General features: G+C 42.6%; 1 protein-coding gene across 2 annotated transcripts in view; it reads left to right on the top strand.

The window, feature by feature from the left end:
• The first annotated feature begins 2,048 nt into the window (after nucleotides 1–2,048).
• Nucleotides 2,049–27,344, top strand: part of FRY (FRY microtubule binding protein) — a 426,693-nt gene continuing 401,397 nt past the window's right edge. For both annotated transcript variants that reach the window (XM_029209846.1, XM_029209848.1), the window contains exon 1: nucleotides 2,049–2,217. The gene's annotated coding sequence lies outside the window, so the exon portion shown is untranslated. The remainder of the gene's footprint in view (nucleotides 2,218–27,344) is intronic.

Genomic DNA, 27,344 nt, shown 5'->3' with positions numbered 1-27,344 from the left:
CAGTCCGTGCTCTGCAAGAAGAGAAGCCACTGCAATAAGCCCGCACACCGCAACAAAGAGTAGCCCCTGCTCGGCACAACTAAAGAAAGACCACGCGCAGCAATGAGGACCCAACACAGCCAAAAATAAATAAATACATAAAATTAAAAAAAAAAGTTTTCCTAGAGCCAGGAAATGAGTTTTGTCTCAGCTCCATCAGTTAGAAACCATACAGCCTTAAGTGCTTCCCCTCACCTCTCCACTTTCAGGAGAGAATGCAAGAAAGCCCTTCGTGTACTAAAAAGGTAGAAACAAAGGCCGGCTAATGATACTACTATGCCCCTCAGAGACGGTGAAACTGGGCTTAGATTAAGACCACCAAAATCACACACTACAGGAGGGATAAGAAAGACCCAGAGGAATTCAAATTTTCACTTCCTGATTAGGCTGCCCCTCTTGAACTGAGCTCTAATCCACGGCGATAGTTTGTCCTGTGAGTAACTGTCCAGCTTCACTTCCTGCCACACCTCCCAGACAGGGCCACATCAGACATTGCTAAAAGACAGCACAACACCAGCCCCTCCACACCTGTGCCAAGGTCCTGCCTTAGGTCTCAGTACCCTAAACCTGGCACTGTCTTACCTCCTTGGAGTAACACCTTATTGTATTATAACGACTGTCCCCTTAACAGTCTGGCAACTCCTTGAAGACAGAGATCATGTATTATCAATCTGTGTACCCCTGTCAGAGTACCTGATAAAGATACATGGTTTATTGAATGAGTGGATGGGTGCATGCATATAAGCCATTTCTGCCCACAAAGAACAGAATTGTGACGTACTCCAACTATGTGCCTATGTGTGTCTCCCTAAAGCACTATAACTCTCAATATGGTTTTATAACAGCTTTACTGAGATGTAATTCACATACAGGTATCCTCAGTTTTTTCAAAAGTTTGCCATATACCACTTTGCTTTTACGACAAACCTACATTAGTAACCATTTTCGCTAACTGAAGGAAATCCAAAGAGGGTTTTGTGTAAAACCCTCTTTGTGCTTTTATGTAAAAGGCAAAAAGCAAACGTAGTATTTGTCATTTGATTTGCAACAAGCTCTTATGGAGGCAGCGCCAACCTGGGCAAGGAGAGTGGCCCTGCCAAGGTCCTCCTCCGGGAACTACACTCAGCATCGCAGCATCAATCTGCCATAGTTTTGAACTGTGTCTGTGAGCATCTGTGTTTATCTCCATTTATTTTGTGTATGCGTTAGCAAGATGTGCCCCAAGGTAATTGATTCTGTGCTTTATGCCGTTTTGGCTTATGAAAGGCTTCATAGGAACACTCTACTTGGGGTAGCAGGGAAAACCTGTACCACAATTTCACTTAAGGTGTACAATGCAGTGGCTTTTAGTATATTCAGAATTGTGCATCCATCACCGCTAACAAATTGAGGAACAGTCTCATCACCCCCAAAGAAACCCCAACCTATTAGCAGTCACTCCCCATCCCCCCTTCCCCGCCCCCTAGCAACCACTAATCTACTGTCTCTATGGATTCTTAATTTCTTGTTACACTGTGTACATAGCTCAGTTATTAGAACGCATCTCTGCATGACTGAGAAATAAAAGCTGAAGCAGCTTCGATTTAATACAGAAGTACAAAATCAATCTCCTTGCTCTGTGACCTTGGGTAAGTTGTTGAACTGGATTTAATCTCCACATAAAATGAAGTTTGGACGGTGTGTGAGGGCACCCTCAGGTTAAAAAAAAAAAAAAGCAGAAACAAAACAAAAAAACCCTCTGTCTATAATTCCGAGACTCCACCCTAGGTAGTCTTTTCTGGGCGCCCAGCCCGGGACCCCACCCTTCGCTGCGCCCCTGGAAGGAACCGGCTGCCGCGCGCGCCCCCAGCGCGGGAGGGGCGCGGCGATGGGGGCGGAGCCAGCGACTCCGCAGCCAATCCGGGCGGCGGCGCGTCCCGGGGGCCGCGGCTCGCCCGGCGCGCAGGGGGCGGGGCTCCGCTTGACAGTGGCGGTCGCCGGGCAGCTGAGTCGGGGCGCAGCGAGCGCAGCGCGGCGCAGGGAGCTCGAGCGGCGCAGGCGGCGGCGGCGGCGGCGGCGGCGGGTCCCAGCCCGCTCCGGCTCTTGGCGCAAAGGAGTAGCCTCCCGCGGCGGCGGCGGCGGCGTTCGGGCGATGCTGCGGGTCTCCTTGGGTGTCGGTGTCCTGACCTCTTCCTAAAGGTACTCGGCTGGGCTCGCCCCGTCGCCTCGGGCGTCGCAGCGCCGGGAAGTGGCTTTGCAAAGCCCAGGGCTACAGCGGGCGGGCGGTGGGCTGAGGCGCGGGCTGGGCGGGGCTGGGCGGGGCTGCGCTGTCTGGGCCGCTTTCCCTGCGAGGAAGAGGGTGGCGGCTGAGGGAAGCGGGCTGGAGGAGGAGGGCTGTCTCCGGGCAGCAGCTGGTGGCTTTGCCATCCTCCATCCTCCTGCCCCCATGTGGTTTGAAAGAGGTTTTGTTCCAGGAGAAAGTTTGATGCTGAGACGAGAGGAGCCGGACTCGGGGGTCCCTGAGGCGCGCCCCATTAGAGAGAGACAGGTCACCCTGGCCAGGGACGCCCGTGACCTGAATGTAGGCTTGCAGGAACGCAGGCCACTTTTTGGCCCGAGCAGCATTCCTGACGCAGGCTCTTCCCTGAGGACATTCCTCTGCGGGAATCCCCCTGGGGGAGGGGACTTTCCGGAGACTGGGCACTCAGAGCGCCCGTCCTGTGGCTTTTGCCGTAGGTAGTTGTCTCCCTTACCTTCTAATTAAAGGTCCCTAAACAATGTGTCCAAGGTACCGATGATTCTTCTGTCAAATCTTGAATATTTTCTTAATGCTACATGTTTTCCCAGAGTGCTGGGGTGGAGCACGTGAAAGAGAGTAGCAGTTGTGGCCCAGCTCTTAGGGTGAGAGGTGGGAAGAAAGAATACAGAACCCACGTACCAACTTGAAGATGGGAGAAAGTTTTGACCTTCAAAAAAAGATGGATTAGGTGTGGATGATTTGCTTTACAGAACTTCCTCGAATGCAGAGAAATAAAGTTAGTGTTGAGTTTCACACATGATTGTAGGAACACATCTATCATAAAGTAGCTCAGAGTAGAGGTAGTCATGTGGATGTCCTATAGACTTGAAATGAGCAGATCTCAACGAGTGAATGTTGAATTCTGTTTAATTCTAATCAGTCTGATACCTTTCTGATCACATGTGTGGATTCTCACAGGTACTTTCTTTTTTTGTATAAAAATTTATTTTATTTATTTTTATTTTTGGCTGCATTGGGTCTTAGCTGCTGCGCGTGGGCTTTCTCTAGTTGTGGCGAGTGGGGGCTACTCTTCGTTGCGGTGCGCGGGCTTCTCATTGCGGTGGCTTCTCTTGTCGTGGAGCACGGGCTCTAGGCGCGCAGGCTTCAGTAGTTGTGGCACTCGGGCTCAGTAGTTGTGGCTCGCGGGCTCTAGAGTGCAGGCTCAGTAGTTGTGACACACGGGCTTAGTTGCTCCGCGGCATGTGGGATCTTCCCAGACCAGGGCTCAAACCCGTGTCCCCTGCATTGGCAGGCGGATTCTTAACCATTGCACCACCAGGGAAGCCCAGGGTACTTTATTTCTTATCAAAAATATTCATACCATAAGACAACTTGATAATGCCAGCTTTTGTACCCTGGAGACACCCTTAGCCAAGGACATCAACCCCTTGCTCAGGTCCCTGTGATTTATCCCCACACCAGGTCCCATCACTTCTGTGAGAATATTTACATATTAAAGGGAAGGAAACCTCCTTGGTCAATGGTGACACAGTACATCGAGCACATACTACGTGCCAGATATAGTACTAAGTATTTTATATATAACTTTAATTCTCACAGTCACCCTGACGAGTTATTACTACTTCCCCTATTTTAAGGTTTAAAGAGTTTTGCAATTTCCCCAAGATTACTTGTCAAGTGATAGAGGTGGGGCTTGACCCCAGATGTGTGTGACTCCCTGCCCATGCTCTTTTCCGCTGTCCTGTGCTACCTCCCAGCCCCTCTTGGGAGAGAGTTGCCCATGTTATGATGTAGCAGGAAATCCAGAGATGGCAACATGTACTGCGTCTCCCAGCCTCCTAGATCAGACCCCTTTGTAGAGTATCTCCTCCCTCTGGGAACCCACCACTGTGTGCCTGTGCCCCGCAGGTATTCCCTCCACCGAAGGGTGACATCTGGGACTTCATAGACTCCTGCCCCCACACCCCCAATAACCAGGATGGAAATCAGATGGAAATCTCCAGACATATAAACTCCTTGCCCTTCCAGATAACTTGGTTCCAGAAGACAGGTAACCAAGTGTTTCCAACACTGGCACTTAAGGAGCAGTCTGTCCCCTCTCAGCCGTTCAAGTCTATTTTAAGTGTGCCGGCATAAGTGCCCCCCACCAGCTGGCAGCAGCATGTCCCCTGCAGCGCTCACACTGGCACACTCATCCTCCTGTACCAACTGTCAGAGAATTCCTGACACAGCCCTGTCTACTTGCAACGAAAGACTGAAACAAGGTCACTGGGGAAGGTGGTGTGAGTCCAGAGAATCCCTGGATTCTCCTCTACTGACCAGAAAGGAAATTCACTGAGGACCCTAGGAGCAGGAAGCAGGCCTTCTCTAGAGTGCAAAATGCCATTTGTGTGGTGTAGCCTGTTGTCAACACTGTTGAAGATAGGTATTCACCATATAGAAACACTTTTACCAGTTATATTGGTGATGGATGTGGCCACACACCTATTTCTGATTTGATTACTCACTTTTACACTGAGGCAGTTGTCACTTGGCTGAAGGGTATGGAAACCTTGTGTCACAGTTGTGACAGTAAGCTTGAAGCTGTGCCTAAAAAAATTTATTATTATAATCTACAACCACTGTTTTATCATTTCTCTTCCCTAGCGGGGTGTGTATGTGTGTGTATTCTCCCCCTTTGTATAGTCTTCAACTCTCTCTGGTTCCAAAATGATGCAGTACTAAGGCTAAAAAGAAAGAAATGCCTTTTTGAGCTGTGGCCATATGCTGCCTGGAGGCATATCCCCGTAGTTGGCATTTTACTCATGTTAATCTAGTGCTAAGCATTGCAAGGTCCCGTGTGCATGCTTTGGGATTTCAAATGGGCTCTCCTGTCTAATTATTTTACTCCACCCCTGCAGCGTGGTGAGGTTTTAGTTTAGAAGACAGCCCTGGCACCTCCCCTCTGATATCTCTAAATGGCCAAGAACTGGAGCAACGCTAATTAAAGTTGGGAAAGTAGAACATGAGGTTTACTCATTGTCACTCTTGCACCAGAATGGAAAATGTACCAAAAGCATACGAAACTATACCAAATTATTGACATGGTACAGTTTGCCTGAAGTTGGGTGCATGCAAATGCCTTACTAACCTAAAAGTGTCCAGTATCAACAAACTTCCACTCTGCATTCTATTCTAGTTTTAAAACTTCTCATTAACTAGCAATCCATCTTTATTTCTGTATTTCATCAGATTGAAAATGTCAGCTGGAAGACATAGCATGATTTTTGTTATACAGGAAGAAAGAGAAAATACTGCCGATTATATTATGACATGCCACTTTAACAGTGGTCTTCCATGACACTGCATGAATCTGTCACACTAGCATCTCATTGCTTTCAAGATTCCTTCATCTCTTCCATGGGTTTTGGTACCTTTTTCCTGCTGGTACCTTCAGTAGCATTGCTTATGGTATGATAGGCGATCGGCTTGTATGTCTCACTTACAAACTGTAACACAGATTCCTCTTTTGTGTTTTTCTTCAGTCTGGTAAAGCATTTGGATTTTGCTTTGCAAGGTAATGTGGAAATGCCAAACAAAGACAAATGTTTCCTCTAGTAATACAACATTCAGGCCCCACTGCTCTGTTTGTTTGCCTTGGTGCATACACAGTAACATCTTTAAGTGCCAAATCATAGTGTAATCTTTTTGAAAACCACTCAAATGGCAGTTTAACAGAACACGTGCAGTGCTAAGGACGCCCCTAACTTAGTGGAAGTGATGACAAAATGAACAGCGATGACCAAGTTTATGCCAATGCAGGGAAATGACAATTGTGCTGTGACTGCTGCCAAGTTGTCAGCCGTTTTAAGACACCATCAGTATTAAGACACATCCTGATTTCAGAGATATTAAAGTGTGAGGAAAAAATGAACCTTATCAATGAAATATGTTAATCTGTGCCCACTCAGTTTTGTGAACTCTAACCTGCCTACCACCTTGCATGTATTCATTCATTCATAGAGTCATTCATTTTGTTACACTCGAAGCTCCAAGAGGGCAAGGACTTCTTCTGTCTTGTTCTCTGCCGTATGCCAACCACTTAGGATAGTCCTGACACGTAGTTAAGCTGCTCAATAAATATCCATAGAACGAGTGAATGAATATCCCCTTTGGAAGACATGGAGACACGTCAGGCAGCTCACTACTCTCCTGCTGGTTAGGAAACATATTCTTAAAATGAAGACATTGACAGAAATGCCAAACATAGAGAAAGAATACAGGCCAACATTAAGTCCTTTTTTTCTATTTACAAAGCCCAATACAAAATATTTCATGCCGTTGCAGAACTAGTTTCTGGTAGAAGAAATTCCAGTGTAGCTTTTATTGATCTTTGACCACTGAAGGAATTTATAACAACTTACATCTTGGTTCTTTTGTATGATCCAAAATCATTGATTGCTTGAATTTTACGCTTCGTTCATTTTCATGTACTTGTCCTGTTATAGATGTAACACGTACCAGGTGACAGGTAAATGCCTTTTCCTTCAGTAGGCTCCTCTGAAACAGAAACTCAGTGCTGGTGACCTTGTCTGGATGTACATCCCCAAGAAAATATATGTCTACTTAAAGGCCGTGCCTTACAGTCTGCTTTTTAACCCCCCAAAGAGGCCGTCTTTATATTTTGACATTTGGCAAAGAAAAAGACAAAAGAAAAAAAAGAAAGGGAAAGAAAAGAGAGAGAGTGAAAGGAAGGAAAAAAGGAAGGGAGAATGAAAAGAGAAAGAAAAAGAAAGAAAGAAAGAAAAAGAAAGAGAAAGAAAGAGAGAAAGAAAGAAAGAAGGAAGGAAGGAAGGAAGGGAAGAAAGAAAGAAAGAAAGAAAGGGAAGAAAGAAAGAAAGGAAGGAAGGAAGGAAGAGAAAGAAAGCGGGAGCGAGGGAGGAAGGAAGGAAAGAAGGAAGGAAAGAGAAAACCTTGATGGGCAAGGCAGACGTGCGTCTGCCGGTGCCTCTGCTTCCTTATTGCTCCTGGTCAAGCAGAATGCACGTCTAGGCCAGGGCCAGGGAGCTGGATGAAGATGCCAGCAGGAGGGATGGCAGAGAAGTTGATGTAGCAGCAAAAGCTCTGGAGCTGTCCTGAGAACTGAAGTGAACTAGCACTGTCCAAGTCACCCCAGGGTCTATGAACGTAATAGCTGAACCTGCAAAGACACACTCAGATTCCAGTCCAGGGAAATGTGGGACCTTTGAAACACATGTAACAAACCAAGGTCACTCTTGAGTTCCTAAGATTCATTTAGTCTGCTTGTTCGGGGAAAGGATAAGTGCTGTGAGCAGAGGCTGGTTACCCCTCCTCCGCAAACAGGTGTGGCAGTGTGGCGTGGCAGTGGAGGCTGTGAAGGGACTTGGCACATAGGCCAGAGCTGGCTCTTTCACACAGGAAAAAATAATAATTAATTAAATCTTTTTGGTTACATACTTAAAGAGCTTACATACAATTTTATTAAGTATTGTTAATATAGGCCAGACAAATGACAAAAGACAAAAAAAAAAAGGTTTAACACTTGTTTTTACTGAGCAAAGAAGGTGGAATGAAACAAACAAACAAAAACAAAATAATCTTAGCTGCCAATTCTGTGATTCTGTGATGCTGTGGGATGTTTTAGCGGTACCCAGGATTTGTTTTAACCAGGTGTGGTGAGACAGGCAGACATGGAAATGACTGTCATAGTGGAAGAATTTTATTATACTCACAGCCTGCTGGAAGCAGGAGCCTTGGTATATCACGCAGTGGGGGCAGAGGGAAGAGGGAAATGTGGACAAGAGTCTTTATTGTGGTTCCACTGGAAGGAACAGGAAAGGCACAGTAAGCAGGTTTGGGATTAGCTAGTTTGAAGAATTTCAGAGGCTCTGCCACAGGGGGGCTGTTCCCAGTAGGCTGATGCCTGGCCCTGAGGAGACAAGGGCAGGTGGAGAGTGGCCCGAGGTGTGAGAGCCAATAAGTAGGCGGTTTGCATATGGAAAGGCTTGCGGGAAGGCAAGTTGATTATCTCTAGGCATTGGCTTACCCTGGGAGGAGCAGTCCCTCCAGGGTTCTCAAGGCCCCAAGATGTCAAAAGATCAGGATACAGAAAATAAAAGGCATGGTTAGTACAAGGGGATTTTTTAAAATAGTCAATTAATGAATTAGGCCCAGGTGCAGCCAAATGTGCGGAAGCGCCTTGCTCAGGATCTGACACGTGGTACTCATCCAGTAAACATTCATTAAATCTGAGTCCTGGTGCCAGATGGTCCGACCATGCTCACGGTCAGTCTCTGCTGGATACCGTGGTCAGGTGTGCTCTGTTCATCTTCAGAAAAAGAAAAAAAATGAGAAACTGTACACTGCGTAGAGGATCCCCAGAGGAAAGATGAACCACCCAGGACGAAGAGGAGGAAAACCACGGAAGTCTCTAAAAACATAAATGAACCCTTAAGCAAATACATCTTCAGCTTTAAGATCTTAAAATCTATCCGATAATTGAATGTTTGGGGTAACTCCTTATCCACTGTGGATGTGGAATGTCAATAAAAGTCAGGAAGCATGAAAGTTACAGGCAATTTTGTAGAAGGTTGTTTCTCAGAGTAAAATCGGAGTTGGGAAGTGAATTGTGCGCTGCAAATGGTGTGCTCAGGGGTAGGCTTCTAAGGGTGAGTCACTCAAAATAGCACGAAACATACTTTTCTTCTCAACCGCACGTCAGTATTGATCAGACGAGCGGATGATTTACATACACGTGAAAGCACGGTACTGGAGAGGGTTACTGGAAGGCAATTAACAGGACGTGTGGGGAAACAAGTCTAGGCATAGAATGTTTAAAACCTCCTGTTTAACAAGTGTCTGCTTTGAGGGCACTGATGAAAGATGGCCACGCGTGGGCTGGGCCTGGGGTTAGACTCAAGGCATTACTTTTAATGATGGATGGCAGGGGTGCTTGAGGGTGGGCGTGTCTGGACTCCCAGTGAAGTAAAGTAATTGAGCTGTTCCTCTGTTCAGCCTCGTGACTTTTCTTCACGTGGTTGGTTAATGGTTATAACGTCTTCAAAGTCCTATGACTTTTCCTTCAAATCTTGACCATGCACGTTAAGAGACAATAATGGAAACATAAACAGGAGGGCAATCTAATCATCTAAGAGGGGTAATTCCTTCTCCGTGAAAACTCTGCCATCGCCCTCTGCGTACAGGTCCTCCTAGTTTGTGACTTTGCACACATCTCTTTTGTGTTCGTGTAGGAGCTTATCTGTGTTGATGGAAATTGCAGAAATGTTTTCACTGGAACACAGCTGCTCTCCCTTTGTGTTTCCACACTGATGTCATAACTCTTTAATTAAACTAGCAATGGTAGCCTAAACTGGGCAGTGAAAGCATTTCTGCCCGGCTATGTTGCTCAGGATGGTCTTTGGATTTATCCACACCAGTGATGCATTATCTCTTAACCTCACGTACATTTTATAATCCAGGCTTTTATGGCCTTTTCACCTCTGATTTCCTACATGAATTAGGCCCATGTAAAAATGGAGTATTCAGTCAAATGAGATAATATGCAGAAACATTTGAATTGTCCAAGAAATGTAATGAACAATTACATCAACCTGTATCTTGCTTTCAGGTATTTCTCACTCATCAGTGAGTCCTTTGCTTCCTGGAGCTCTTTCTCTGTGTTGATACTTATAAGTGAAATCCCATATGGGAGGGTGAGGGGAGGGCGGCAGCCTTCCTGGATCTGTTCTAGGTATTTGCATTCTATTTTAACTTTAACCTTTATGAATTTGAATTGCTCTCTTTTGGGGGTGGAGTGGAAAGAGGCATACCATTGCTTATCTCTTCAGCCCTGGAGCCTAGAAAACTGCCTGCAAATGGCAGGGGCTTAATAACTACCTGCTGAATTTAAAAATATCCTTTGACTGGTTGACACAGGAATTCCCGTCCTTCTTTGGCTCAAAGATTTATGAATAAAAGCCTCACCAAATACCTTATAATTTGATAGTTGAATCATCTGGAATAAGGAATCAAGAACATCAAAACTGAAATTTTAACAAATGGAAGACATGACGATAACCTTGTCTTAAATTTAAAAATCTATTACAAATGATCATTATTAAAATTCTCTGATGTTGGATTGAAAGCTAGGCAGATTAAAAATAATAGTATAGAGATTACAGATTTAGATTTAGATTAGTGAACTTAATTTAACACATACAAATAAGCAATGCAGCTTTTGAAGAAAGGATCAATTACTTAATCAAGCTTGCTAGAACAATAGAATAACAGTTTGAAGAGAAAACAGTAAGAAAAAGAATAACTTATATTTTGGTCATAACCAAATATTGTGATAAATTTCCTATAAGCCATAGTGTTACATGTTGGAGAAAAAAAAAGAAATATCATAATGATGGATACATGTCATTATAAATTTGTCCAAACCCACAGAATTTACAACACCATGAGTGAACCGTAATGTAAACAATGGACTTTGGGTGATGATGATGTGTCAATGTAGGTTCATCAGTTGTAACAAATGTACCACCTGGTGGAGGATGTTGATAATGACGGAAGCTGTGCGTGTGTGGGGCAGCGGGTATATGGGACATTTCTGTACCTTCCCCTCAATTTTGCTGTGAACCTAAAATTGCTCTAAAAAATAAAGTCTTAATGAAAAAGAAAAAGAGGGGAAGGAAGGGAGGGAGTGAGGGAGAGAGGGAAAGAAAACAAAGTAATGTTTTTATCCTAAGTCTGAAGTCAGTGAAGATTTTTCTGAATATTCTTGTCATCTTACAAAAGACGATGCATTGGAATACAGAAAACTGATCATCATTTCAATAATGAAATATAATAAGACCATTCTGAAAGGCAGAATGGCAGAATGAGAAAGTACGTAGCTAATGAAAACTTATCTAAAATACATAAGGGGTTGATATGAATATGGAATGTGTGGCATGATCTCATATTCCAGGGGTTGAGGAGAGGAGCAGACATTTTGGACATTGATGTACAAATGTTAGATCATCACATGATAGGCCCAGAGCATGAAACACACACATTGATTACCACCATAAAGGTGTAGTCAGTCTGTGCTTTGACAAAGATCAAAAGTAATTTGGGAAGTTGGAATTCTATATCCACTGACTGCTTGTTCATTTGTTGCACTAATAAACCAAAAATAACAGTCACCATCCTTGAAACACCACTGGAGAAGATAAATCATAGGGACTTTATTCAGAAACCACTTGAGACAGAATTACATATCAGAATTTTCTTCTCTTACTTGTTTTTCCAGATGATAGAAACAAATTTGACAAACGACTGCAGTTTGGACACTTGGAGATACTAGTAGCACATTAGACAGTGTCTCTATCTTAGTTGTTTCTCTTAAAAACACACTTACCTGAAACAGTAGTTCAGGTTGTGAAACCTGGTCTCAATCCTCATAAAATGTTCACTTCAGCGTTGTTTTCCTTATTTCTCTGGGAAGTGGAGGTGGAAACTCTGTCTCTATGAGTGTTGCATGTGGCTGGAGAATGACCTTTTGGACCATCGAAAGGATCAAAATAGAGGTTGGGAGGCCCCTGGAGCTGTGGCTACATTATATCCGGTGTGTTTGGGGGATGGAAAGAGCTTTGACTCAGACTGACCTGGGCTTGCCATCCCCTTGTCATGGAATGAGAAGTGCATCGGTGCCAGTTGAAGGTGGCTCTGTGGCTTGTACGGAGCTAAAGGCTCTCCGTCCTCTCCTTATGCCATTTAATCCCCATACAGCCCCCGGGGCAGTTGACCCTGTTACTATCTCTATTTTACAGATGGGGAAACTGAACAACAAAGAGGTTAGGTATTTTGCCCTGTGTCACCCTGATAGCAAGTGAAGAAGCTGAGAGAAGAACCCAGAGTGTCTGACCCCAGAATTATGCATTTAAGCACCGACATTATGCTCTCATGGGGTGTGCTGAACATCCCTCAAATTTAGCTTCCTCCTCTGTAAGATGGGGCCGTTCATTTCTACTGGGCAAGTTTGTTGTGGGTTTGCAAGAGAATATGTATGTATAAAGTATCAGGCACCCTAATGGCCTGATCAGAGTGGTTGGTTGCCTGTTGTTACTGCTGACTTTGTTGCTGTGGAAAATGGCTGAATAACAGTCTCATCAAAGTCCCAGGTATTTTCTTTGTCTCTCAGATTTAGCCCAGTCACGCCCATTGCCATGGCAACCACTCTATCCTAGCCATTCACCATTGCACATCTACAGTAGCTTCTTTACTGACCTCGGTTAAGTCCGGTCTAGAAGCCTCTCTTCTCCACCGGGACTGATCTTGTCTTCCTTACACAGAGTGACTGGATGAGCGGGAAGCAGAAGTGGAAGAGGAAGCACTTTAAAAAGGAGGGGACAGAGCGGCACTATTCCCTGTGGGAACCTCCACCCCCTCAGCAAAACACTAGAATTAAATCCACCAAAAGTAAAACAGGAGGAAAGTTTTCACTCAACACTCTGGTGCCCCAAACTGGGGAATTATCATCTTGATTTGCTATCCTTTGAGCCCTGGATCAGTTATCTTCTCAAGTGAGAAGAAAAATTCTTCTGCTTCCCACACATCCAGTCACTCTGTGTAAGGAAGAAAAGATCGGTCCTGGGGGAGAAGAGAGTGTTCTAGACATGAGGAATGGGGTAGCCAAAATTTGGTTGCCACTAGTACCTCTAGTGTACTCTTGAAGCCATAACTATATAGAAAGAGTACATTTAATTACGAGTTCCATGACCTTAAACATTCTTGTAAATATATTGTAGCCAGTGAAACCTATATTGTATTCCTCCAGACCTTTCCTTAAGGAGATCCTGGGGCATCCATAGAAGTTTTTAGAAGTCAGTTGTGAAATTACTTTTTTATTCTCACGGGTTCAATACCATGGGTACATGATACCTCATTAATACATTTTAATGTGTTTAAAATACATTAAATACATTTTAATATTAATGTGTATTAAAATATGTTTTATTAGGCAAGTAATATATGTTCAACGTGGAAGATTTTAAAGATTTAATTAAGCAAATAGGAGAAAATAAAAACCGTCCATAATATCGCACCTCCAAAATAGAATCAGTTTGCATTTTTGCATGTTTCCTCCCAGATTTCTTTTTTTCATGTATAGATATATTGTATACAAGATGGCATCATTTAATATACTGTTTTATAAGCTGCTTTTTCACATAGCACAATTTATCCCGAATATCTCTCCATGGCAGTAAACCATTACATAGATTTTTAGACAAAAAGTCATCAGACCTTGGTCCTTGTGTTTCGAGACACTAGAGAAGCCTCCACTTAGCCCCAAGGCTGAGGACTTTGTCCATCTCTATACAAAACACACTCTCTGCCTTGTGGAGTTTTTAAGTCCCCAAGCGGTTTCTCTTGCAAAGCGGGAGGAGAGGTCTGCATCTGGACTCCTATCTCTGCCCGGTACTCTTGTCATCATGAGCCTCCTACTGTTTATCTACTGAGAGGTCTCAGTGTCATCCTGGTGGCTCTGACACAGAACTGCAAATGAGCTTTTTCTGCCTTGCATCTTCTGATGGATAAACGTCAGGAGACACACAACACTGCCAACTGGCCTCTTAAAACCAAGACCATCTGCCGTTCAGAATGCTGACATCCTCCCCATCTTATAATTTCCATTTCTATAGCTGGCTCTCAATTGCTGCTTCCCCTGGGAGCCAAGATCCAAAGATAATTAAAACCCACAGATAAGAACCAAACTTCATGATAGTTTAAATCTCCTTCTCGTCCATCTTTCGACTAGAGCTGCTCACAAATGGACTGATTTGAGTTTCTCCTCCTTTTATTTCCCCTGATTAGCCCCTGATTCAGAGCCTAATGAGCAATGGGGTAGCCAAAATTTGGTTGCCAGACAGACAAGCAACCAGCCTGTCTTTACGATCCTGCAGTTTGAGCGTATCAGTCTCTGAAACCTCCCATGACTTCACTGTGAAGATTACTAAGCAAGATATTTCATACCAGTAGAATCAGACACTATGCCTTCGTGGTTCTTTATCCACACGTTTTACCCAGGAACATATAAATTGCCTTTTGCTACCTAGATTTTCCAAAAGCCTATCAGAGCTCTTCAAATAAGTTCTAAGTAATTGATATTCCTTTTTTTTTTAACACTATCTTGATCTCCTCTTTCCTCAGTCTGCCATCTTGCCTCCACCCTCCTGCAAAAAAAAAAAAAATCTCTATATACACACACACACATCTGTGTGTATTTATATGTATATTTATATACAGACATAATATGCATTTAAAAAAATGAATCAGAGTCACCATTCTCTAGCCGCAGATATTTTTATTCTTTTACCTTCTCCACCGAGGAACACGGAGCCTCGAAATCACTGGGCACCCAGTGCGCCCCTGTGCACGTGGCATCCTTTCCTCCCTGGCCAGCGCGGGCAGCTGCTTCAACCGTCTGGTCCTCTCTCCCCCAACTTCAAGCCTCCTTTCAGCACTGTCAGATCTCTTCTCCCCCTTCTTTCCTTCTGGACAATGCCCTGACATTTTTGTCCTCTCAGGGAGGACGTATGATGTATCTGCAAGAACAAACTTTGAGACCACGGTATTTTCTGCCACCGTCACAGCTGTTAAAGTTTCCTGAAGCAGCACTGCCTATTTAACAGATTTTTGGGTTTTGGTCTTTGTTTTTTCTTAAAGGAAGCCATTCCATGCTTTGGCTCTCATGGCACTCCCGCGGCTCGTTGGTTGTAACTGGAAGAAAGGGTTACGGCCTTCTGGTTACGTCACAGATGCCGAGAAGGGCCATTTTGATTGAGGCACAGCCCAGCACTTAGTTCTGAGATTTCTCCCCATCTTGTTGTATAAGTGGCTTATTCCTCAGCAGTCGTAGTGATTCAGGCCCTGTGGGACCACTCCAGCCTATTTGAATAAGCTGTCGATAACATTAAAAGCCTTCCCAGACACTGACGTTTACCAGCACTTACAGGCCAGTGCAAATGGGATGAGTGGCTTTTGGATGTTTTCGGTTTCTCCTCGGTGTTTGTTAAACTGTTAAGGTATTTATCAGAAATGGCCATTGGACACAAACACATTCTAGTATGTGCTTTTAATTGTAATTTTGCTGAAACCGTTGGACTCGATTTCTTGTTGGATCATGTCCTTAGCCCCGGAAAGGAATCCTGGAAGTGTTGAAAAGAAATTCTGTGTGAATTACCCCTATTTAGTAGAAGACCAGTCAGAGCTGGCACAGCCTCCTAAGCTTTCAGCCAAAACTGAGTGTGAGGAATGCCAATTAGGAGACGGGGAGAGGGGCCCAGATCTGTGCCCCCCTCCGGACCGCTCCCCTCCTATCCCACCCGACACAGCGCCCCAGGCTCACCGACCAGCGAGGTGCCAAGCCAGCTGGACCCCAGACTAGAAAACAAGGAACACGATTCAAAGCTATCAAGGGACCTGGGGAGATGGCCATGGCAGGATTGATTTCATTTGCATCCTGGGTGAGATTCAGGACGTTGATGACTTCTCCCTAGAAATTTGTGTTTCACACAAATCGTGAATTATGTAGGTATTCTTTCCTTTTATTATTATTATTATTATTTTGGAGTCCATAGCTTTGATCAAGTTCTTAGATCTTAGAGGAACCCATGGCTAAAAAGTGTTTAAGAACCATGGTTCTAATTTTCCTCTCCAGTTTAAAATAGCCTCCCCCTTGCTGACTCTAAGCTTTATTCAAGTTGTCCTAAAAGGGAAGAAGTTTGAGGTGTTCTAAACCTCCAAGTTCAAAGTTTGAGGTGTTCTAAACCTCCAAGTTCGGCTACTGGGGTTAGGGGGCCTTTTAAACCCAAACCCTCACCTTCCTGAGCACCCAGGGAGTCCAAGAAATCACAGAACCAGAGGGAGGCTGCTCAGAATCAGAGAGAGGCTTAACAGTGTGTGTGTGGGAGGTGATACTGTCCACTCCCAACGTGGTCTGAGGGCTGTGGGAAGATGCTGGACTGCGTAGCAGAACTGGGCAAAGTGGCTACCAGTTTGGCTCTGTGAACGAACCTTTATTATTTTGGCTCAAGTGGGCATAAATTCCCACAACTTTGGCTATAGCCCCAAACGGCTGGAAGTCCAAATACACCTGCAGGATTCTAAATTCTAAAATACACCCTACTAAGAGTAATTTAAAAGTATATGGGGGGCTTCCCTGGTGGCACAGTGATTAAGAATCCTCCTGCCAATGCAGGGGACACGGGTTCGATCCCTGGTCTGGGAAGATCCCACATGCCACGGAGCAACTAAGCCTGCGAGCCACAGCTACTGAGCCTGCGCACTGCTACTACTGAAGCCCACGCGCCTAGAGCCTGTGCTCCGCAACAAGAGAAGCCACTGCAATGAGAAGCCTGCGCACGGCAACGAAGAGTAGCCCCAGCTCATTGCAACTACAGAAAGCCCGTGCGTAGCAACGGAGACCCAACACAGCCAAGAATAAATAAATAAATTTATAATAAATAAATAAATAAATAAAAGTATATGATCTTTTGGCTCATAAGTATAGTGAGAATTGATTATAGTTATTTTGTTTTCCACTAGGGATATAACTTCCTCATGAGTATTGCTATTGGTCAATATGGAAAGAATGGGTGCTTGAATGACGTATATAAATTAAACAGTCTCCTTTTTATGAATGACTGATCTGGGACTTCCCTGGTGGTCCAGTGGTTAGGACTTCACCTTCCAATGCAGGGGGTGGAGGACCTTCCTGGTCCGGGAGCTAGGGTCCCATATGCCTTGTGGCTAAAAAACCAAGACAAAACAGAAGCAATATTGTAACAAATTCAATAAAGACTAAAAATGGCCCACATCAAAAAAATCTTTAAAAAAAAAAAGAATGATCTGAAATGACACAAATAAGAATGAAATCAAGTCATAATCAAGTCCTTTTCATATGCAATTAGGTTTTGAGAGTTTAAGGACCATCCTTTATTGTCACACACTGTGATGAATTGACCAAATATACATACAGGAAAAAGAAATAAAGCTATGAAATTTTTATTTTTAAAAGTTTTCAGGCTTCCCTGGTGGCACAGTGGTTAAGAATCCACCTGCCAATGCAGGGGACACAGGTTCAATCCCTGGTCCGGGAAGATCCCTCATGTCGCGGAGCAACTAAGCCTGCGTGCCACAACTACTGAGCCCACACCACAACTACTGAAGCCCACGCACCTAGAGCCCATGCTCTGCAACAAGAGAAGCCACTGCAATGAGAAGTCCACGCACCACAATGAAGAGTAGCCCCCGCTCTCCGCAGCTAGAGAAAGCCCGTGCACAGCAATGAAGACCCAATGCAGCCAAAAAGAAAAAAAAAAAAAAAAGTTTTCTATTAATGTCTTCATATCAACATTATTATCAGTATTGTAGACAAGGCTCAACCTTATTTTATTTTATTTTTTATTTTTTTCTGGTACGCGGGCCTCTCACTGTTGTGGCCTCTCCCGTTGCAGAGCACAGGCTCCGGACGCGCAGGCTCAGCGGCCATGGCTCACGGGCCCAGCCGCTCCGCGGCACGTGGGATCCTCCCGGACCGGGGCACGAACCCGTGTCCCCCGCATCGGCAGGCGGACTCTCAACCACTGCGCCACCAGGGAAGCCCTCAACCTTATTTTAAAGGGGAGATTCTAAGTAACTTTTATTTTGCACTATCTGATTGGCTAAATTCCCTCCTGCTAATCTTTTTTTTTTTTAAGATTTAGTTTTATTTTATTTTTGACTGTGTTGGGTCTTCGTTGCTGTGTGCGGGCTTTCCTAGCTGTGGCGAGCAGGGGCTACTCCATTGCGGTGCAAGGGCTTCTCATTGCGGTGGCTTCTCTTGTAGCAGAGCACGGGCTCTAGGTGCACGGGCTCAGTAGTTGTGGCTTATGGCTCAGTAGTTGTGGCTTGTGGGCTCTAGAGGTCAGGCTCAGTAGTTGTGGTGCATGGGTTTAGTTGGTCTGCAGCATGTAGGATCTTCCTGGACCAGGGCTCGAACCCGTGTCCCCTGCATTGGCAGGTGGATTCTCAACCACTGCGCCACCAGGGAAGTCCCAGGCTTGACAACATTTAGTTCAGGGGAATGATGCTTATTGGTTTTAATTAGTCTCAAAATGGATTTGGGTTAAAGAATAGCTTCTAATTCATTATTGTAACATTGGTAAAATTATAAAATATATCTTGCAATTTAAAACTTTTGAGCTCTTTAGAAGCTGCAAGTGTAAAGCCCCTTATCCAGCTTCATCTGAAGTCAGTCTACCAACTGTACCTTGACCCAAAGTTTTGGCTTAATTTATGTTGTACATGTTGTAGTGTAAATAACATGAATGATAAAATAATGCAAATAATAAGGACCTAAGGGAAAATAAAATGGGAGTTTTGAAGAGCTCACATCACTATGTGTGTCAGTGTAACTTTTTAGTAAGTACAGAGAGATTTAAATATATTTAGAGTTGTGTTTCTCCCATATTTAAGTTATTGGCCACACGCTAAATGGCTTGATGAATTGGTTTCTGTGTATATATCCCTACAAAAAGAATCTTTTCTAGTACATGCTTAACAATCAAAAAGAGTAATTTTTATTTATTTTCAATTAATTCTTTCGTGGAATGGAGACAGTATCTCCGTATTTCATATACCTCTTCCAATATATATTTATTTCACGATGCTTTTTTCAGCATTGCAAGTGGACACCTTTAGACCGTAGATGTACACATCTACAGTTTGCTTGCTTTGAACTTCTGTATAGTTGTTCTGGCAGGGGATGTAAATAGCATAATTAGATGCTGTGTAATTAGATGGAAACATATTTCAGTTAGATAGAAAAATCTGGTTACCACAGCAGCTTCTCCTTTTGTCCTAGAGCAGCATTTAATTTTTTTTTCCCTTTTCAGTTCCCACCTAGAGTTGTTTACAGTTTTTTTTTCTTCACAAATGCCGGTCACCTGGAGATACGGCAGTTGATCAACAAAACTGATTACTGTGCAGGTGTAAACCACGTAGTTTAGGTCCCCAAACCATCCTGGACCAGAAGAAGTATTTCGTTTTCTCCACTAATGAACTTCACAGGATAGTTCTAAACCGTCCCTTTACATCTTAGGTTTGAAAATCAGAGCCTCATCGTAATGCCATTTAGCTGGTCCAGATGGGAGCCTGTGTAATCTAGGTAAGCTACGGAGATGAAGTGAAAACTCAATAGGTCAGAGAAAGAACATGAGTTATGCGACCGCCCCAGCATCATCATTATTGGTCAGGGAAAGGCACTTAGGCACCTGAGTTCACTTTATCTGCTCTACTGATGGGGGATGATAATTTCATCGCATATGACTTTTGATGAGAATGCCTTAGTGAGATCGGCAGCGAGGGGGAGATGAATCTCAGAGAACGATTTTGGAGTGTGTGTATGTATGTTTAAGTAGCATCCTAGTGATTCTGAAAATCATCTAAGGAAGATGTAAGCAGCTAGACCATACTGGCTTATCAACATCGGGCCATGTTTCTGCATTTCTAATTTGATTACTTGGAAACTAGTATCATTAAACTAAAAGACATTGCGCTGTATGTCTTGAGAGAGAGAGAGAGAGAAAAAAAAAAGACAGATTAATGATACTTCAGGAAATGCTCTGACTCTACCCAGGAAATGAACTCTTCTCACTAATTTTGCATTCCAGCCTAAAACAGCCCTGTCCATGCTCTATAATTAGAAATATAATAAATAGATCGAGGCACTAGGCAAAATGTCAGATTTATTTTCTTCACTCCCACATGTACTATATTTGTTTGGTTTATTGTCTTCTTGGTCAAGGAAGAAATTTTATTTACATATTAGTGTCAGAAGATATAAAAGTAAGTGATTCACCAAATTTACCGTTTGGGGTATACTCTATTTTTATATAATACTAATTAACCATGTTTTGAAACATAAGGTGCAGGAAAGGCTTCCCTGTAGTATTTATATTGTAACTTTTCAGCCCACAGAAGTGTGCTGCATTTTGAACCCATATGACCAGTAAATACCTCTATCCTAAATGTCTGGAAGGAAGGTGCCCAGTGTGATTTTCTGTGCACGAAAATGTGTCTCAAGACACCAACATGAGGATTACAGGGCTTTAGAGTGCTGTAAAGTTAGTTTTCTGTTTAGACCTACATCATGTCGTAAGGTATTTAGAAATTAACTGGTGCAAAATAATATACCGTTTACTAGAAATAATTTTAAAGGCCCATAGCCTTATAATCCCTTCTAGATAATCTTTATTAGGTATGTTCCCACAAGCATACTGTGGCCTGGTGCATGAGTTTGATATTACAGTGTTGCAGACAACCGCTTTCTCAGACTTTACAATGGATCAAAGACAATCTTTATGCTGATAGGTAATTCTGGAAGAGTGTCGGTTTCCCTGGATCTCAAGGGCCTCACTCTCAGAACCTGCTCCCATCCTAGACTCCACTCACCTCCCCACTAGCACCCACCAGGTAGGCCCGGAAATTGTATGATTAGACCAGAGATGTAAGGTGGGTGCTGCTTGTTGCTTGAGGGAGGTGGAGGTGATACAAGAAAATTGCAAGACCACAGAATAGAGGAGATGAACATAAGAGAAACAAGGAACCAACTAAACTATGGAAAATTGAGTACTCAATTGTGTGAAGTTCAAAGTTGTTTTCTTAGAGAACCAATCAAGAGGAAATAGGGTTAACCCTCAAGTAGGGTTGATTTGTTAGACATAAGGAAGGCCAAGCTTCCCTGGTGGGTTTGATATGACGTAGGACCAGAGCTTGGTACCTTTTAGTAATGACTCATGGTTTTAAGGGCTGCAGCGTATGGGTTGACATCCCTGAGCACCCTCATCATATACTTGACCCTGTGGCAATTTAGAAAAGGCTGTTTGGCATCAGTGGAGAAGCTGTACTTCATCTGAGGTGAAGATGAGGCACCTATATATATAATGCGTGACCTCTTGACAAAAAACTACATGATAAGCAAAAAGTTTGGTCTGTAATCTCCTAGGGGTGTTATGGGGAAGGGAGAGAGAGAAACTAGCTCATTTGCATGTCGTCCTGCCCAGAAAAACTTTTGCTGATTGAAGCTCTATTTTTTTTTTTTTTTTAAACTGTGGGTAGAGCACTTAACATGAGAGCTACCCTTTTAACAAAAGTTTAAGTGTACAGCCCAGTATTGTTGACTATAGGTACAGGGTTATACAGAAGATCTCTAGAACTTATTTATCTTTCTTAACTGAACCTTTATGTCAGTTGACTAGTAACTTCCCATTTCTTCCACCTCCAGCTCCTGGCAACCACCATTCCACTCTTTGATTCTAGCAATTTGACTATTTTAGATATCTCATGTATGTGTAATCATGCAGTATTTATTCTTCTGTGATTGGCTTATTTCATTTAACATGATGTCCTCAAGGTTCAACCATGTTGTCACATATTGCAGAATTCCTTTCTTTCTTTAAAGGTTAATAGTATTCCATTGTCTGTATCTACTGCATTTTCTTTATTCATTTATCTGTCAAGGGACACTTAGGTTGTTTCCACATTTGGCTATTGTGAGTAGTGATGCAACGAACAAGGGAGTGCTAATATCTCTTCAAGATTCTGATTTCAATTACTTTGGATAAATACCCAGAAATGGGATTGCTGGATCATATGGTAGTTTTACGTTTAAGTTTTTGAGAAAGCTCCATACTGTTCTCCATAGCAGTTGTACCATTTTACATTCCTACCAACAGAATGCAAGGGTTCCAATTTCTCCACATTCTTGCCAACACTTGTTGTCTCTTGTTTTGTTTTGTTTTTAATATAATAACCATCCTGACAGGCGTAAAGTGATGTCTCACTGTGGTTTTGATCTGCATTTCCCTGATGATTAGTGACATTGAACATTTTTCATATATCTCTTGGCCATCAGTATGTCTTCTTTGGAAAAATGCCTGTTTAAGTCTTTAGCCCATTTTTAAAGAGTTGTAGGAGTTCCTAATATATTTTGAAGATGAACTCCTTGTCAGATGTATGGTTTGAAAATATTTTCTCCCATTCCATAAGTTGCCTTTTTATTCTGTTGATTGTTTCCTTTGCTGTGAAGAAGATTTTCGGTTTGATCTTAGGGGAAAAGCTTTCAGTTTTTCACCATTAAGTATAATGTTTCCTGTGGGCTTTTCATAATTAGTCTTTATTATGTTGAAGTACTTTCCTTCTATTTCTAGTTTGTTTAGAATTTTTATCATGAAAAGCTGTTAGATTTTGTCAGAGGCTTTTTCTGTATTTATTGAGATGATCTATGATTTTTATTCTTTATTCTGGTAATATGGTATCTCACATTAATTGATTTTCATGTACTGCAACATCCTTCCATCCTAAGGATAAATCTCACTTGGTTGTGGTGTACAATCCTTCTGATGTGCTGTTGCCTTCAGTTTGCTAGTATTTTGATGAGGAACTTTGCATCTATATTCATCAGAGATATTGGCTATAGTTTTCTTTTCTTGTGGTGTCTTTATCTGGTTTTGGTATCGCGTTAATGCTGGCCTCATGAAATGTTTGGAAGTGTTCGCTCCTCTTCCATTTTTTGAAAGAGTTTGAGAAGGATTGGCACTAATTCTTCTTTAATTGTTTGGTGTGATTCACCATGAAGCCATGTGTTTCTCTGGTTTTCTCTTTTGGGAGATTTTGATTACTGATTCAATTGCTATACTAATTATAGGTCTGTTCAGACTTTCTATTTCTTCATAATTTAGTCTTGGTAGGCTGTATGTTTCTAGGAATTTATCCATTTCTTCTAGGTTATCCAGTTTGTTGGTGTATAGTTGTTCATAGTGGTCTCTTACGATCCTTTTTATTTCTGTAGTGTCAGTTGTAATGACTCCTCTTTCATTTCTGATTTTATCTGAGTCTTCTTTTTATCTTAGTCTAACTAGGTATTTGTCTATTTTGCTTATCTTTGAAAAAACTAACTGGAAAATTCACAAGTATGTGGAAATTAAACAGCATGCTCTTGAACAACCATTAGGTCAAACAAGAAATCAAAAAAGACATTAGAAGATACCTCAAGGACTTCCCTGGTGGCACAGTGGTTAAGAATCCATCTGCCAATGCAAGGTACATGGGTTCGAGCCCTGGTCCAGGAAGATCCCACATGCCGTGGAGCAACTAAGCCTGTGCACCACAACTACTGAGCCTCCACTCTGGAGCCTGCAAGCCACAACTACTGAGCCCACGTGCCCCGACTACTGAAGCCTGTGTGCTCTAGGGCCCGTGCTCCACAACAAGAGAAGCCACTGTGATGAGAAGCCCGCTCGCCGCAACTGGAGAAAGCCCACGCACAGCAATGAAGACCCAAAAAACAGCCAAAATTTAATTAATTATTTTTTTTAAAAAAAAGATGTTACCTCAAGACAAATGAAAATGAAAATTACCGAAACTTATGGGATGCAGCAAAAATAGAAGAGGGAAGTACATTGCAATAAATGTTTACATTTTAAAAAGGAGAAAGATCTCAAATAATCTAACTTTACACCTCAAGGAGCTAGAAAAAGAACAAATTAAGCCCAAATTTAGCAGAAGGAAGGAAATAAATATTAGAGAAGAAATAAATGAGATAGAAAACAGAAAAACAACAGGAAAATGTCAAAACTAAGAGTTGGCTTTTGTTTTGTTTTGTTTTTTTGTTTTTATTCGGTACACGGGCCTCTCACTGTTGTGGCCTCTCCCGTTGCGGAGCACAGGCTCCGGAAGCGCAGGCTCAGTGGCCATGGCTCACGGGCCCAGCTGCTCCGCGGCATGTGGGATCTTCCCGGACCGGGGCACGAACCCGTGTCCCCCGCATCGGCAGGCGGACTCTCAACCACTGCGCCACCAGGGAAGCCCAAGTTGGCTTTTTTTATTGTAACTTTTCTTAACTCTAAAATTAAGAAAATAAGTGTGCCTGCAGTAGCCAGTGTAATTGAAGCAGGTATCTATATCCACGTGATCTGGGGCAGAATGCTTTACCATGCCTCTTAGTTTAGGAATGTAGAAAATGTTCACTGTGAAAACTCTCTTAAGAGGTATTTGAAGTTACTGATGGGCTGTGCTGTCAGTGACTGCCAGGAGAAAGCAGTGCATCATCCCTCTGTATCAAGCCTTTTGGACCATTTGCTATAGAATCATCTTGGTCAGCTCATGTCCGCAGCGGGCTCCCAGACTCACCTACAGTTACTTAGTGTTCACTCGTTCTTTGCCAGGGTGCACCATGAAATGATGCTGGGAGTCTGGCTCCTTGTTTGATTCACTCTTTTTCCTTGTCTAAAGCACTTTCCAGTGGGGACAATAACCTCATACACTGAGCTCAGTGTAAACAGGAAATCTGGCAGCAATAACTGGACCAAGGGCTAACTTTGCAAAGCCAAGTTTTAATGAGTAATTTGCAAAATAATTAATCAGGAGGCCACTGTCGCTAGAAAATGGGCTAAGTGCACCCCACACTGACTTGCTGCCTTTCCTGGCTTCCTGAGGTGATGGTCATAAGGAGAAGGTATTTTAAGGCCCATAAGATACCTTAAAATACCTTTTCCTACAAGTAAGCTTCTCTAAGTAACCTGCTGTTACCAGGATCGAAGGGAGAAGTTGTGAACTCCAGAATCCACTTCTTTAGTCTTAAAAAACTGCAGATCATGAGCTATTAATGACCCATTAATGGATGAGAAAATCAATTTAGTGATTCAAAACCAACTATCAAAAAAAAATTAAGTGAAATAAACTAGAAATATCAAAGTGTGTCATGTATTATAAGGTTAAATATTTTGTAAAACAAATTTTTTATACACATATAAATATGTGTACACGTATGTTGGTACTGAGTTATAATATAATATGTATTTCTTAATCTTGGTCAGAGAAGTTTGTCATTACTTTATTTAAAACTTTTTTGAAATATGGAAATTTTTTTTTAATTACATTTTAGATATAGTGATCAAGAGAGTTTATTTCTTTATGCTTAGGAAAAATAACTTCTCTAGGAAAATAATGAATGCACTTAAAGTTGCTATAATTAGACAAAAGAAATGAATATGCTTATATGATCCTCCAAAAAAATTTGACATTAGATGTAAACTGATATCTCATGCTATTAATTTAAGTATCCTAAATATTTCAAAGCTATATTTATAACTATATTTTTGTAAATGCCATTGAAGTATGCAAATCAATGATGATAATGCAAATAATTTAAGTATTTAAACATTTTAAATAGCATTTCAAAATTTAGAGTCTTGACCCTAAAAATAAAACATAAAATCTAATTTAAAAAAGCACAAACAGCAAGCTTATAGGTTTTTCCCAAGGAGTAGAGTACACAATTGGGCTATTTCAAGGCTGTCACCAGTATATTTCTTTCATATATTGTCATAAAAATTCTATAAAGCCCTATTACTTTTAGTATTTAAGTAGTTTTATTCATCATTCACAGTGGCACATTTCTTTTTTTGGGTGGGGGGATCATTTTGTTTTAAAGAATTATTATTTTTACTTAAAATATGTAAAACAGAGAAGCAACATAGGAACATACACTCCAGAACCAGATTGCTTGGGTTATGTGACCAAGAGCTGGTTCTTTAATCTGTCTATGCTTCACTTTCTTCATCCATAAGATGGAAGAATGAGCAGTGTCTGTATTAAGAAGGATTAAATGAGTTAATATTTATAAATCTGGCAAGTTAGGAAGTGCTAAGTGTCTGCTGTTATTATGGCACATACTCAACCTTCATTAATTCAGCAAGCATTCACATCACACCTAGAAGATCAAATGCTGAACTGTAGATGAAAAGGCAGCCTCCAGCATCTAAAGAGTACAACTGGGCAGGTCAAATTCCTGGAAGGGTAAATAGGAGACAGTGATGGAGGAAGCAAAGTGCCAATTTGGTGACGGGGGGAGGGTGAGCTGGGGCGAGCAGTGAGGGTGAAAACTCACTTTTTCTTAAATAAGTGCTAGCTGCCCACAGTCGAAACAAAGTCCAGATGTTGACATTTATTTTGGATTTTCCACTTGGCCAAGCAGCCTAGTTCCTGGCTTTTTCTTTCCTCACCATCTCGTGTAAGCTTCTTGTTGCCATTTCTCTACTCTGGCTTTTCTCTAAGCGTTCAGTCTCAATGAAGCTGTTGAAGGGCTGCAGTCGTGATGCAGGTGTAACTGATCACACAGGACTCCAGGTGCAGGTGTGGTTCTCTCAGAGCTGATCCATATCCTGCAGTTGGTTGGCCCACCTATCATTGGTAGAAAAAGGAATTACTGCTTTAGTTTATAGACTTTCTTACCTCCCCTTCCCAAGCCAACTGCCATACTTGCAAAATGCTTCAAATATTCTCTAATCATACTAGGTATGTAGCACAGATCTTCTAAAGCACATTTTACCTGTGAACGTGTAAGCCCTGGATGGTTCTGATTTCTCAAATAATTTGTCACGCTGTGTCTTTACTCATAAAGTCAGTATTACAAAATGAAAATTGAGGCCCAGTGTTGCGAGTAAAGGAGTTGTTTCAGGGAAGTAGAAGTCGTATTTGTTAAGCACTTTTAAGTCGCAGCTATGAGGGTCCAAATAGGAATCAGCCGCTCAAGGACCTTGGACCTGGATGGGGAAACAGATGCGGTTCCAAGTATTAGGAGCACGCTAGTAAATTACAAATGTGTTTCCATGGTGGCTCAGAGGAGGAAGTGGTCAGTTACGCTTTGGGTGTGGAGGTGGTGTTAGGGACCTCACACTAGCATTCTACCTGGGGAGAAGCCACACATGTTAACTAAGGACCTTCTGCAGGTGGGACACAGTGCCCAAGAGCTGGGCTACACACCAAGATGGGACAGTGAGAAGGTAGACCAGGAAGCTGCCTAGGTAGCCACATCTCACCCAGCCCTGTACACACACGGCTGCATCTGAGCTGAGGTCATGTCCTAGCCCCCTGCATACCTATATGTACCCCATGCCTGTTACTACAGGGATGGCTTAGAAGCTATGTCTGTGTCTATGGACCTGAGAATATGTTTATCTTATATAAAATATGCAGG

This window comes from Monodon monoceros, unplaced genomic scaffold (assembly GCF_005190385.1).
Source record: "Monodon monoceros isolate NGI ecotype Baffin Bay Population unplaced genomic scaffold, NGI_Narwhal_1 Super_Scaffold_8, whole genome shotgun sequence".
Lineage (NCBI taxonomy): Eukaryota > Metazoa > Chordata > Mammalia > Artiodactyla > Monodontidae > Monodon > Monodon monoceros.
This window is presented reverse-complemented; position numbering and strand designations above follow the sequence as displayed.